Below are 16031 nucleotides of genomic sequence, written 5' to 3' on the forward strand. Positions count from 1 at the left end.
AATCAGGCTCTGCCCATCGAAGCATCGAATCTTCAATTATTCGGGGTCAGCTCTACAAAAAAGATATTTTTTAAAACCTTTACTGCACCAGAAAGCATTTAGGTTTCAGGTGGAAGAAAGGGAATTTGTGGGCAGATTATAGCGAGGTAGAGGATGTTAAATGTTAAATAATGGCTTTTGTGGAGATTTTTCTTTCACTGCGGCTTCGTCTGGTGCAGAACTGTGACAACAGCTGCTCTATAGTGACGTCAAAGTCGCATCAATTCTCATCTGACTTTCCAGACTCGGATTTGGACCACATATGAAAGTGGCTCAAATCCGAACTGGAAAAGATCAAAAAGAGAGGGACACACACAAAAAGAAAACATCAGATCTGAGTCATGTATGAGCAAAAAAATCGGATTTGGGTCTCATTGGCTGCAGTCGAACGTAGCCTTAGTGAAGGAGTTCTGCAGCGCCACTTGATGTGAATGGTCTTTCTGCAGTGTTGTCTGCAGACTACACGACACAGCCACTTTACTACACCACATGCCCACTTTACGTAATAAAACCTAACCAAGTCATTTGAGTGCCTGAGCCTAACCAAGTCGGTTAATCTGAATAGCTTTTTTGCTGTTCAGACTTTCTAAAAAGGATCTGGATATGCCAAAAAACAGATTTGGGCTGAAAGAAAAGATTATACTAGAAGACAACAGAGTACAGTAAAGATGTTTGCTTTGCCTTCATGGTATTTGTTTCTATAAGTCAATCAGTTTGTGTGTGTGTTTTCAAATTAGTTCTCTTTACTGTCTGTTTTTGTTGTTGTCTTTTTGTTATGCAAGTGTTTTTCTGTCATTATCATGCCCACATCACAGATTCACAGAAGCATCAGACAGAAATGCTTGTGAGCATAAAGTAAACTATGCAGAGTTGTTAAATTCAGCTCTGTCCAGAAGCTTTCCCATGCTGTCGTGTGAAAAACATCGTAAGACTGTGTACACTGACGGAAGTCCTTGAACTTGCAATTAGTTGTCATGTTTGTGAAATTCTCCCGGTCAGTCTGTTGGAAGAAACTGCAACTGTGGGGACGTTGACACCAGTTTTAAGGTTCATTTGGGACAGCTTAATTTAGTCTTCCTTTAATGAGATAAGGTTGTGTTTTAGGTCCCTTTTTGTTTGGATTGTTTGTTTTATTAGCAGGATAATAAACCTTGACATTTATAGTTAGAGGATCAACACTCAAGTGATTCACTTGTGGATCCAGGAGTTTCTTTAGAGGATTTCTTGGCAGAGATAGTAGTGTTTACATTTTAATATCATGACCAAAAATAATCAAAGTATGTACATCAATATATGATTGTTGAACATCTCATTCTAAAAACATGGACATTAATCTGCTGCTATAAAAGCTTCTGCTCCTCTGATTTCACGCTGTCCATGAGATTTTGGAACCAGGCTGCAGGGATTTGCGAGAGCTGGTCAGAGCCCGTCAAGTTCTTCTGGGAAAACTGTATTTCTATATGGAATTGCACTGAATTAAGAGGCCCAAGTACACACTTGGCCCAATATGCACAATAATTGCAACTGACTCACCTAAATGCACTGTGCACATTATAAAAGTTATGACATGTGTTTGACAAGTCAAAATGTCCATTGAGAGAAAGTTCATTGAATTCAGTTTCACAATTGCTACCAGTAAAAACCTCAAAGACCAACGGATGTCTTCAGCCTTTATTGCAAGTGTGTTCAGCTTTAAATTACACTTGCACAGACTTAAAACCTGATTTAGATCTATCACAGTAAATATTTGAATGAGAGTGTCCAGGAATGTAGTCTGCATACATAAAGTGTTCTAAAGGACAATTCACATTAATTATAACATACAAAAGTGCTGGGAGCTTGAACATTGGTACAAGAAAGTCATCTGAAATGTAGTTTAGCTGTTCAATAGAATAAATCACCGTATTCACACACTATCCTGTTCACGGTGAAAATATTTGTCTTTCATTTGTCCTCTAAAATTGGCTAACTTAACTTATGGTAATGTAATGGTCGAAAACTATCCGTTCAAAATTTTCACTGGGTTGATATAAATAAATCAATAAGGTTTATGAAATGTTTGCTTGATTTGAGTAAAATTGATTGTCTGGAAGAAAATGTAAAGGTAGAAAATCTAAACATTTAACGGTATGCTTTGGAAAATAGTCAATAAACAATGTTAATATATGTGATTTATGCTTGATAAGTTAATAAACATAAACAAAGCTACGTTTATGATGTAGGGTGGTGATGGAGCAGTGGATAATACACATGCTTTTGGTGTGAGAGGTTCAACTCCCCACTGTGACACATCCACCAATGTGTCCCTGAGCAAGACACTTAACCCCCAGTTCCTCCAGAGCTGTGCGACCTCTGACATATATAGCAATTGTAAGTCGCTTTGGAAAGAAGCGAAAGAAGCTAAATGATTAAATGTAAATGTAATGTATGTTAACCAAATCATATAAATGTTCCTTACATGATTTTATTCTCATTGAATGGATCAGTTTTGTCAGTCAGCTGTCTGTGTTTGATTTGCGAAGGCTCTGCTGAAATAGATACACACACCTACTAACACACCAACACAAGGTTTAAAATACACAAATGTTTCTGTCATAGTTTAGGGATCTCTTAACACACACACTTACAGAAACACACACACACACACACACACACACACACACACACACACACACACGTACTGGATATACCAATGCACATACCTCACACACCCACACACACCATCAGTTGACTTCTAACACAGAAATATACACCGATATTTACTTCAGCTGGCACATTCATTTCATAAGTACGCGCGCACACACACACACACACACACACACACACACACACAGACATATGGCAGGCAGAGATAAGGAGGAAGAGACGAGTGCATCCTGTGTATCTGGGGGCCTCTGGTGCTCCACTCCCTCATCACACACTCACTGTAACAGCTGACTGTGCATTTGTGTGTGTGTGTGTGTGTGTGTGTGTGTGTGTGTGTGTGTGAGTGTGAGTGGGTGATCTTACTTCTATCTTTGTCAGGACCAATTTGAGTTGTGAGGACAGGTTTTCCAGTCTTCATTTGGTTTTAGAGTTGAAGATTAGAATATCATTAAGGTTAGGGTTTGGGAACACACTGTGTGCTGCTTTTTTCATTAAAATCTGTGAAATGCAGTTATATTGATGCTTATAGAAGTGTAAAAGCAACATGCTTTCCACAATAACTTGAAACTAAAGCCCAAACTTTACATGATATTGTAACAGAAATAAAAAATAAAAACACAATGTAGAGTAAACCATCTAGTTTAATAGGAAATATACACTTGTGACACTGAAGACTAAGAGCTTGAACATTAAAGGTATTTTGGTTCTGAAATAATGAAATAATAATAAATTCCAATTTTATCTCAACCTCTCAGCCTCCTTTACAGCACTGAGGAAAAGAAGATGTCAATGTGTGTGAGATTACACTTTTTGTGAATTGTAAAGTTTTTCTGTTGTTCTGTCCCTTGTATTTAGACTCTTTGACTGTTGAGCTGAACATGGAGGCCGTTTCCTACTGTAGCATGATGCCCTCTGCTGTTAATATGGTGCTACTAGGTGAATGTTTGCCCCTTCTTGCACCCAAAGTTTTCCAAGTCAAGGACCTCAGGTTGAACATCCTGTCTTTCTATACTCTCACCGCTGTACTTATCATTAAAGTTACTTCCAAACTGTGAAATAAAAAATAGAAAGAAAAACTTTTCAATAATCTACAGTAAGAGGCGAGGTCACAACAGATTACAACACACCTGATTGTTTTAGGACAAAAGCCAGATTTATAATGTTACTGTGAATTGACAGAAATGTCCTAATCGCCCTGCAGTGTGTGCAGAGCAACAACAAGAAAAACATCTCTCGTCTTAAAATGTGCAGTGTGAGCGTTCATGTTATTTTATTTGGACAGAGACGTGCTTTTTTTTTATTTTTCAAATATAATTTTTTGTGCTTTTAGAAGCTCAAACCAATTTTCTCAAACTACAGCCAAACCTTAGCGAATCATATTGAAACTTCTCCTTAACAACATCACACTCTAGATGAGAGTAGAAACACATTTCATGGTTTGAACTGACCCTGTGGACTGTTTCAGAAGTGAAATTACTTTCTGATCTCAGCTCTTGGCTGGTCAGTGTTCAGAATTTCACCAAAAAAAGCAGTTGTTCTTTACTCTGTGCTCCTATTGCAAATATGTTACAGTGTCCTCCACAGCAGTGCCAGGGCGAGATGCCCAACACTCAGCACACAGATCAGCATCAGTTACTATGGCAACAGCCATGGACCAGACTGTGGAGCCAACATGGCTGCCAAAGGGGAACTGCAGCAGCCAAGCTGTGTCTGCCTGTGTGGCTTCACACATGAGTGGCAAGCACGACATCTTGGCAAAGTCATCTGTAACCTTCAGGTCTTTGGGGAAATCCTCTTTTGTGCTCTATATGCAAACTGGATGGGGGGTTTTTTGTGTATGAAAAATATGCAAGTTTATTGGTCTTCTAGTTTGCACTATTTAACATGCCTACCTGACACATACGAAACTTGCAAAGAGACGTATCAAGAAACTTTATGGTAAAATTGGAACTGTGCTGTTCAAAATATTTAGCCTTAGTGGGTCTTGGTGGTCAGATGGGCCTAAGCACACTGAGTATTTTTACATAATAATTCAGTGAAGCGCATTCTCGCAAAATCAGTAGGACACACTTGAATTCCTGTGAGCCTGTAAAGCAGGTCTAAAATAAAACTTGGTTATTACAGAAATGATGTAAACGTAATAAAACATTTTCCCCAAGCTAACCGTGCATTTGAGCACCCATACAGTCTTGGAAGTCTGAAGACTGAGACTGAAAATAACACGTGAGGGATGCTTGGAGCTCAAGCAGCTAACTAAAAATACATGTACTGTACCATGAGTGCAAACATTTTTAGCATGTGTATGTGAATTTGAGAGCTCGTCATTTCAGTGTAAGCATGTTAGACAGTATACAAATACAGAGGGAAACTGAAGTCCTGACTCTGGCAGTGTATGTGCTTTGCTCCACCTGGACGAGCTAGATGTGAGACATAAATAAATTTGAGATGAGTTTTTCAGTAGTTGTCTTGCAGTATTTGCTCAAATGAAGCAAAAATAGCATAATTGAGGAACAGCCTGCTGAGACACAATTTCCCCCTCTCCCCCTTGAAATATCACTAATCTACTGTGACACATGAAGCCAAAACACAACTTAATCAACTTACACTTCTGAAAAGAGTGGAATGTTTTTCACAGCATCCGTAAGTCAAGTTTCACAGACTCCACATACTTGTGTTACCATTCAATAAAGCTGCATCAGCTTTTGACCCAAACTTTAGAACAAAACAAAGCTCCATCTGCTACGTGCTTATTTCTGAGGTTTTGATTTGTCAAACCATTAGCCCTTGCCTACACCTTGTGCAGCTTTGATAAGATATGTTACACCATACTTAAAATATGTTTATTGGATGTTTACATACAACATATAGTATGATATAAATGTGTAATACGCCCTCATTGTCACATCTAAATGGGTTGATTTGTGTGGTGGTGATAGGGCAGTGGATAAGACACTTGCCTTTGGTGTGAGAGACCCGGGTTTAAATCCACAGTGAGACACCAATGTGTCCCTGAGCAAGACACTTGACCCCTAGTTGCTCCAGAGGTGTGCAACCTCTGATATATAGCAATTGAAAGTCGCTTTGGATAAAAGCGTTAAATGTAAACCACTTCTGTGAATATAGTTACTCATCATCCATACAGTGTTTATTTTAGCTTATGTGAACTGCACGCTTACAGTATGTGTACTATGATCCTGCCAATACAGTACATTTTAACAATCTGACCTAAATATGGATAGTTTGACGTCCAGCTCTTGTATCTTTATCTGAATCGTCCTGTAAATATGCTCCCTGTCTTGTTTGTATTTAAGTATATTAAAAGCTACGTGAACTGGAGTAAAAATCCCTGCACTTGTCCGTATACTTGGTCAATTAAGTTTCTGAAGCTTCTGATTCTGATGTTATAACCATGATGTATAAAAATTGTTGTTATATTTCCTTTATTTATATATTTGTTTGTTCCATTATTTAAATTTAAACATATAGATGTCATCCCATTTAGAGAAGACCTAAGAAAGGAAGACCTAAAGAAAGACCTGAAGAAACTAAATTAAATCCATTATATATTTTGCTTTGACAATAATAAAGAAGAACTCTCTTTTGCTACCACCAGGAGTGTTGGTGTTATGTACTTTCTGATGGGTGAAAGTTTAAAGACAGCTGCTGGGAGTTCATAATGGATTAGTCACATTTTTAACACAACCTGGCTTCACAGCGTGCCACAATAGAAAATGAAAAGGTGAACAAACTAGTAAATAAATATTATCTATCTAGACATTTGTATTTATAAGATGTGTTAGCTCTAAATATGATCTGTCATTACTCTGTTTGTATGGCGTACGATTCATTATCTTTTAATGAACTGTTTCATAACCATTTGCAACTCTCTTTGGATCCATCAGTTACTTTGTGCTTGATATAAATGCTGAGGTTGTTCAGTTGCAGCAGAGCAGAACAGAGAAATACTAGATGTTGTTTTCAAAAGTAAGAAGAAACAGAGACTGTGGGAGTAGACGGAGGTTCACCACCACACGACAGATTATTAGTAAATGATGTGTGCGGTGTATGCATGCATGTGATACTCAGCAGCCATGTGGGAAGGGCGGCCAGTGAGTTCACAAGATGTACACCACACACAGAGATGCAGAAATGGCCTCATATTGTAGTTTGTTTCCTCCAGTGTTTAGGTGGAAGTCGTGGAGAGTTGGCTACAGGAGAAGATGGAAATACAAAAGGAAATCAACACTTCACATCTGGCTAACAATAACTCGAGAAACACACGATCTGAGCGTTTTTTGAGGGGGAAAAAAAAATCTGTTCCTACTTCCAGCTCTCTCTGGGCTCTGGGCCAAGCAAGGGGAGGAAGGAAGAAGAGGAGGAGGAGGGATGAAGAGGAGCGGGAGGGAAGAAAAGCAGGAGAAAGCAGGCAGGATCTATGGGGATTGCAGGGGTGCATGGAACAGATGCAGTATAATTTAACTCTTCCTCAGCCAAACATCATCCCGCTCAGTGGGCTCTGCATTCAGCTCTCCTGATTAGAAAACACAGTTCAAAGCTTTGTTCCAAACAGAGAAATACGCTCTTCTTATTCTTACCAAACAACTACTTTTGTCTGATTCATTTGTCCTTTCATTTTGAACAGTAGCTTTTAGTTTGGGTCCTTGATCAACAAAAAACTAAAGCACAAGGGACACAACTATATCATGGCAGGTGTATTGCTCAGCGCAGTATTGAGTTTGGAGTCTTTTGGATGAGCGGTTCTGGAGAATGCTGAAAGCAGCCATACTGGAGGCCGAGCAATCAACTTGTTAAATGTAAATGCTCTGTATTTGTTTAGCGCCTTTCTAGTCTTTTACACTACATTGCATACTCCATTCACACACTGTGCTCAAACAGAAACTAACATTCACATACATTTATACACCGGTGGAATAGCCACCAGCTTCAGTTTCAGTATCAGGTTCAGTATCCCAAGGACACTTTGACATGCAGCCTGGAGGAGCCGGGGATTGAAACACCAATCTTCCAATTAATGGGCACTACCTCCTGAGCCACAGCCGCCCCAGAGATGTTTTGAACAGGCACTGCACTGAATATGCAAATCCTTAAAGTGTGGTATACACACTTACTATCTACACATACATGTGGTAAAACATAAACAAATGACTCTTTGGCAGATTTAAAAGGGTTAATAAATGTGTTCCGTGCATACATCTCATGGCCCTCATCAGCAGACTATCACAGCTGGAGTTGCTGACAGAGGACTTAATAAACAGGCAAACTTCGATACACAGGAAGCTTCCAAATCACTAGCAAAGGGCAGAGTCGCCATACAGAGCGATTGCTGAAACGTTGTTATACTATAACAAGACACAGGTGAGATTAATAAGGGCGGGGAGGCAATCACACATGCCGGAAACACAGGGAAAGGAAACATAGAGTCTGAAATGAAAACAAAAGGGGTGTGTACAAAAATACAGGAAATACTAAGCTGAGAAAGAAACAAGAAAACATAACTCAGAAATGGGATGTAGCACAGACGGAGTTTGTCATGAATAGTGAAGCAAAATGTGTATATGGGGGGTCGTTTACAGGCTTTGAATGGATCTTGTATTGCAATTATAGGAAACCAACGAAGGTTGAGGTCAAGGGCAACTGGACTTTGTAGAAAAAACTAGAAGGCATTTCAACCCTCATCCAAGAGACTTCTTCAGTTCTGACTGACTGGTAAGGAAACTCAGCTATTTAACCTCTGTGGGATCGTTAGCTAGGATCATAGATAACGCTGGTTTGTTAATGCTCCTGGATGTAGTAACAACAGTCGTCTAGAACCACCAGTGGCCAAGACTGAACGACCATCGTTGGTATCTTCACCTGAGGCCAATAGGTTACGTTTGTTGAGTTTCCTGGGAAGTGATGAAAGGACAGCATTGTAAGTGGGGGATAAGTGGTGGCGTAGACCCCCTCCCCTGTTCAATGACGGCTTCTCAACCCAGGTGTAGATGGCTTCCTTGACACCTCTTTCAAACCATCCTTCTTCTCTGTCTAAAATGTGCACCTGGTGGTCCTCAAACGAGTGTCCTCTGTCCTTCAGATGTAAGTAGACTGCAGAGTCTTGACCTGAGGAGTTGGCCCTTCTGTGTTGGCCCTCCTGAGTGTCTCTGGTACTCCAGACACGTATGGAATCACAATGTTGTGTTTTTCTACAAAGTCCAGTTGCCCTTGACCTCAACCTTCGTTGGATAACTATGACCTGGATGACTGAGAACCGTCACAGACAATTATAGTAAAATTAATTAATTACATTATCAATGAATATTTTACTGATATTTTCCACCTCAACATTTTGTGACTTGCCAGATATGTTAATTAACAAAGTTTTCTCATTATGTTGATAAAAGACGTAATCCAGGCAGCATTACATTTCCTTGGTTGGCCTGACATAATGAAGGATTTGGGGCTTCATTTGTCTCTCAACAATTGCAAAAAGTGCCCTAATTTCTGTGAAGATTATCTTCACAGATAATTCTGCGACGAAAAGATGGCAAAGATTCAATCATCTAATTACAAGTCAGTCATGGCATTCCTGAGTCCTGAAAATCCTATAGTATGGAGAGGACCCCACTCTCTCAAAAGTTTGCAACATGACTTTGATGCCTTGTGTGAAAGACCAATAGCCAGTGAGACCCCCAGTTCTGACTGTCAGGCATTTGACCAAAACATTTAAACAATTAAGTTAAGTAAACACATTATAATGCTGAAAACCGATGGCCAATTAGTCTGTTTATATCAATACAAGTATATCACCTTCGCACTTTTTCACAGTATGTGGTTAAATTAGTGTGTGCCTGGCATTTTACTCCAAACTGCATCTGTAAAATTCAAATTTGTGGCATTCTCACCACTTAGTGTAACATACAATCTAGCAGGTATTATTTTAATCTATCAGAATTTTATTATAATATGTCTGTTCAGCTCAGTCTAAAACCTTTAAGAAATGATGGACTGCAGAGATTGTTCCAGTGTTAGAGAAGAAAAGAATAGTTGCGGGATGTGGAGCTTTTCTGAAGCCTTCCTTTGCTGTATTACCAAATACAGCAGGATAGGCATAAAGACAGCAACACATTGGTTGATATTCACATCCACATTCAGCTATAACTGAAATCCTAGTTTATACATGCGTGATGCGGCGCTGCTCTCATCTCTCCACCCCCCTGAAGAGACATCATTTAGAAAATGCAGGATAGACAGAGTCAGGTAAACATCTACAATGGCTGGCACACTAATTATGTATGCATGGATGCTTGTCTGCCTGAAATACTTGCTGCACTGTGACTGCACCTCACAGCGTTCAGCACTATGATTTAAAATAGACTTATCTTGCACAGTAAATCTTAGTAAACATGTTTTTGTGCAGATAAGCGAGTGTACTATCTCTTAAATGTAGATTTCTACTTTTTAAAAGTCTGTTCTGTAGAAATGAAGGCTGTTAGTTATAAAATTCAGTCCAGTTACTGTGTATTTAACAGTAAGAGATGAGAGTATAATCACCTCTGGTTAGAAACTCTCGGCCATCCTTTCCTTAAATCAGCCGTTTTCCTTACTCCATAAATGTTTCTGCAAGATACACACACAACATAGTGACTCAGTTTTTCCAACTCAATTTTTCCAACTGTCATTGAATCAGTCAACAAAATAATTTCACAAATGGAAACCATCAAATCCTTTCTATATATGGGTTAGAGCTCAGTTATGTCCTTTGTTGTGTGTTTTATGTTTACGTGTGTGTTAAGAGGAAGTTGCTGTCCATCCAACACATGGTGTAGTTTTTTAACATTGATGTCTGCTAAATCTTCCTGCTGCACTCCCTGCTCAGAGATGTGATGTTTATTTTTGGGGTGGTATGGTTTATTTATACTGGAACACATATTACACATCAGATACAGCATGTAAACCACAGTTATTCCAGCTTGCTTTAATCACCAGTTCCTTCACAAGTTGTTTACAATATGTATGCACGGAACAATTACTCTTCATAATGATTTCAATAATGGAATATACTGCCATTCAAAAAATAAGATGAAGACAAATAAAAAAAACATTATAATGACATAGTTGTCTTGAAAATTGAAAATGAAGAGTAGGACAGTACTCCACTTAAATTGTTTATTCATGCATTGTGATGGGCAGAGGAGTTCTTTTCGGTGTACTGAATCATTAGACTCAGCTCATTAGAAAGATTTGTTTGCTGAATCGTTTAGTGCTTGACTGGAGCCCCGACAACGTAGTCCCATTCACTGCACTGAAACGGTCGTATGCGAAGCAGAAGCCGGTGAGCTGAAATTTAGTTGGATAAAGATGATGTTTGCAAGTCCTACCCCATTATGTACAGTAAGTATATTATCGCGACACCTAATTATTGAATAAAATATTTGGAACTATACTTCGTACTTTGAGAATTCAAGACATGAGCAGAAGGGAGAGGGCTTAGTGATTCAATCTATCACTCAGGGATCAATTCCACTTTGTACGTTCAGGGAACGTATCACTTAACACGCACCGTTCCCTTGTAGTGAGAAGATCTGAGTCTCAGGCTCAGCAATCAGTTTTTTCAAATTGCACATTTCATTACGCATTTTGAGCTATTTTGTTTATGCACTTGACACTATCCCATCCTTTGTATTGTGTCACAGCTTGGTCTCAGGCAGGCGTCACAACAATGCAACTCCATAAACTCTAAACAAACACTGAAGGTACTTCGGTAAAAAATATAATTCCATAAAACCTCCTACTTGTCCTCTTTTCAAAACAGTGATGTTATGTGTGTGTGTAACATAAAATGTTAACTTATGCATATAATATAAATCTAGACACGTAAATTTTTCTGGATCGCAGTCCAAGACAAATGATGCTAAATCATTGCAGCTAAATGTTAGCAAACTGAATCGGCTGTGTATTTGCTGCTTGAAACACACCAAATACCTCCTGTGAGTGAATGACTTGAATCCTGCACGTCACTAAAAATATCTGTTATTTTGAAGAAAACAATCACAAACAACACTAATGCACTGCACAAATAAAAAATTTAAGGGAGTGCTGTACTACTCCTGATTTTTGATTTTGAGAATTCAGCACCTGTCTAGACATACTTGGGTTGAGCACAATGATTCATTATCTATTTTACAAAAATAAAATGATGTTAGTGATTACTAACTTTTCTTGAGTTTAATAAACTGTATAACATTACACCAGAGACAGATTTACTACATTCGCTGCAGTGTTTTACAACTGACTGTAAACAGCACAAAAAAGAGAAGTAGAGTTTTTTTCAACATGCAGAACAGAGGAAGTGCTGAGGGCTCACAATGATATCACTGTGAGCGTTAAACTGTGATAATCTTTTTAGGTCTGATCAAACCTACTGAAGGCTTCACATTCATGTGGGTGTGCGAAAGTGTTGAAGTAAAACAAAACTAACCTGATGAGAACGAAGTCCAATTAGAAAATACACAAAAATGATAGAAGAATCAATGAAATATCCATGAAAAGTAGAAACAGGCTGGTCAACCATGCTAAGCTAATTAACCTACAAGGCAATGTTAGATAACTCAATAATAGATCATATTTGAGGGCCTATAATAAAGCCATGAAAATTCAAGAAAAATGTGCAGTTCATAAACGACTAACTTGTCATCATGCCAAGATCAACTCTAGTTATGTCAGAAAATCAACCATTAATTTTGTCATTATAATTGTCTTATTATTACACTTTTGTTATCCCTAGAAAATGAGGAAATGAACTCCTGGTCTTAAAAATAACAAGAACATTTGAATTATTGCAAATGACAACTTTAGATCATAAAATAAGATTTCATGAATACACCTGTCTCTCCACACTCTGGGGATTATACCTCAACAAACCATGAAATAAGAAAACACTGATGAAATGCTTTGTGGTGATGTGCTCATTTTTAAATGAAAGAATGAAGAGTAAAGGAAAGGTTTATGCATCTTTTGCCAAACTATTTGTGCAATTGATTAAATCTTAAAACAGATAGAGAATATTATTGAGTTTTTCCAAAAGTGAGGTAGAAACAGTTTTCACTCGGAGAGGTTTAATAAAAATACAGTATATTAAACATTAAAAAAACACAATTTATGTAATAAATAAAATAAAAAAAGAGCAACAATAAACGTTGTCAAGGGAAACATAGCTTAACTCAAAAGATATAGGCCCTGTTTAGTTCAGGAGCATTTTTTAAATTCTAGAGTGAAGTAGAAAGTCAGATGATGCAAGTGCCCTTTTTTGCAAAATTGAAGTTCTGTGTTCAATTACCACACCACAGATTTTCCACATGCATATCTAAAGAGGTTCTGTTGAACACGTGTACTTTTTCAGCACCACTTTGCTCTACGCTAACAAGCAGTAAGATACATGTGCACCACTGCAATGAGATCTGGGACAACTGGGTGGAATTCTCCCACCCAATAAATGAGGGAGATTGTCGGCTACTCTGTTTAAAAAAACACCCTAAACATTTGTATTAATTAATTTTGCCTCAATCTGTTGTGCTTGATTGCCCTTTTGCTTTTGCTCTGCATTTCGGAGATCCCTCCGTTCTGTTCATGTTAACATGCTTAATACAATCAAAGTGATGCATTTGCAGGAAATGTAAAGCATAGCATTGAGCATGGTACAGTTATCCATGTTATGTTACCATGATATTGTTGTAGTTATTTAAGGTATTGCCCTGGTACCTTAGGAGGTATGTTGAAACAAGAGGTGTCATTTTTTTTATTATTTGTTTTATCGGACTACCATTAAATATTCAAAATGTAGCAATCTCTTCTTTCATTTCAGGTTGAGTGCTCTGGACGTGAGCAAAATCTGATAATACTGGTTCTTATCACAAGTTTTTTCACAAACATATAAATTGGGCTGATGATGCAATGCATGGCAAAGCTGCAGATTATAAAAAATAATCTTGGTTTTTTTTTGTCTTTGTTGAAACAAACAACTAATTTCCATCATTACCCAGGGAGTAAAGACTTGATTGTCTGATTATGTTATTCTTTGAAATGACCATATAATGAAATCTAGCAACACACTTTTCCTAATGAGGCCTCTCAGATCTGCAAAAGCTCATAAACACAGATCTTACTTAGTACACGCAGCCTCGTGTAAAGCAAAAGCAAGTCTTTAAATAACTGAGCTTTATTAAGTTATCGCAACAATAACACTTGGACTAAAAGTGTTTATACAGTGCTCATGAAAAAGCAGAGTTAACAGAGTGCATATAAACATAAAATTATTGATTGCGTAGTCACTCGCATGAGGTTAATGGCAGATATCTACAATACAGTTTTAGATTTATAGTAAAGCACAGAATTTCACCCATTGACTGCACCACCACAACACTTGATGTGGGTAGGTTTCTTATTAGTGAATAGTGTGTCACTGAAAAGGAGAGGATCTGACTTTATTCAACGTGCTCAACTTTGCCTTCTTCATAAAAGTAGCTACAGAGACTAGGCTACACAGGCTCCGTAGCAAACCCTTTAATGCACAACCATAAATCCAGCTTTTGTTGATCCCTTGGTGTGGCACCACCATTAGGACAAAATGTCTACTTGTCCAACACTTCAGTTCATGATAGGATACCTCTATAATGACCGAATTACTACTGTATCAACCTCACCTGTGTTTTGAGATAAATGCAAGCATAGCATACTAATATGCTAACAATGTTTAGCAACCCCTAGGCCACCAGGGAGCCCCAGGCTATAGATGTTCAAATCTAAACTATAATATCTAAATCATGCCATTCAAATTACTTTTGCTTTATTGGATGATTTCCATAAATGCCTAAAGGATATTCAGTATTTTCTCAGTAGGATGCAAACCATGACCTTCAGTCTAATGAAGCTCAAAGAACATCGCTGCTGCAGCTGAGGGAAAACACAGGTACACGGGCAAATATAGTACAACATGCTTTTTCAAACCATGGGCATTGAAGGTAGTCTCGTGGTTTGAAAGGTCACACATTTGATTCCTGTCGCCGCAGTTTATCCTGCAAACATGTCCCAAAGAAGCACACTGAGCTCCTACCTGCTGCATTGTCACTCTGGATACAAGCATCAGCTGTTCCTCTTACTAACGTCTTATCACACTTTACAGTGTAATATGTTGCACGCTTATTTGCAAACATAAATACCTCCTGTTATGACCTGGCTCAAAAGGCCACAACAAAAGGGAGACACACCATGGTAAAAGTTTAACAAAATATGTTGATTTAAACCAAAATTAAGAAATATTTCAAACTAACATTAAAGTATGAGTTATGTAGTCTGTGGTTTCAGAAGTGTTTGTGCAGGATGATGGTTGCCTGGGTGTATGTGTGAAGGTGTTGTAGCATGCAAACAAGACAAACACCACAATGCAACAGTCCAACCAAAGAAAACCAAACTAAATGGAAAACCAGGGAGCCGGCCGCAGGTAGGTCTGACCTGGTCTTGACAGCAGCTACCTTTGCCGAATGAGAAAACAGTCCCAAATACTCTACAGGGCAATTAGCCCAGGTGCCCAGAGTTACTGCAATCAGCTCCTCCTCCACAAGAAAGTGAGAGAGAGAGAGAGAGAGAGACAGGCCACACTCACTCATGACCCCACAGGGTGTCACACCTCCTAAAACATGACTTTTTCTCAAGTTGTTTGCCAAATCCTGCTACTTATTTTTACATTAATTAACCATTTAAAAGTCAATCCGTCTATCTGTTATGCCACTTTATCATCTTCAGAGTGATGTGACACCGGATCATATAACACATTCACATCGATATTCACAACACATGGAACAAGTTTCTCTCTCTCTCTCTCTCTCTCTTTTTTTAATCTACCAGACCTCTGCTGATCTGTTGGCTGGCCGGAGTTGTCTGTCAGCAGTTTAGTAGTCACTGATATCTATGAAGAGTATACTATTACTAAGCCACAATAAACTATTTAACATCAAATGGCAACCCTTTATATAATATTTTGTGTGTTCAACCATATCAGTCTAATTTCATCACATTAAACATCTGAATTTCCTTCTCAAATCCAAGCAATAACATTTTTTCACAATCATTTTTATTCACCCTCCTCTTTGTTTTAACACTCTTTATTGAATTTTATAGCTTCACATTAGTAAACATATAAATGTGCTGAATGTATCACATCTGTGTCTACTGTATTTGCAGTGTGGAAAGCAACTAAAAAGTACATTTATTCAAGTACAATTTTTATGTAACACTACAACAGATTGCTCACATCTACAAAGTACACCGGACGAATACAAAGAAGGTGAATG

This window comes from Micropterus dolomieu, linkage group LG18, assembly GCF_021292245.1.
Source record: "Micropterus dolomieu isolate WLL.071019.BEF.003 ecotype Adirondacks linkage group LG18, ASM2129224v1, whole genome shotgun sequence".
NCBI classification, from domain to species: domain Eukaryota; kingdom Metazoa; phylum Chordata; class Actinopteri; order Centrarchiformes; family Centrarchidae; genus Micropterus; species Micropterus dolomieu.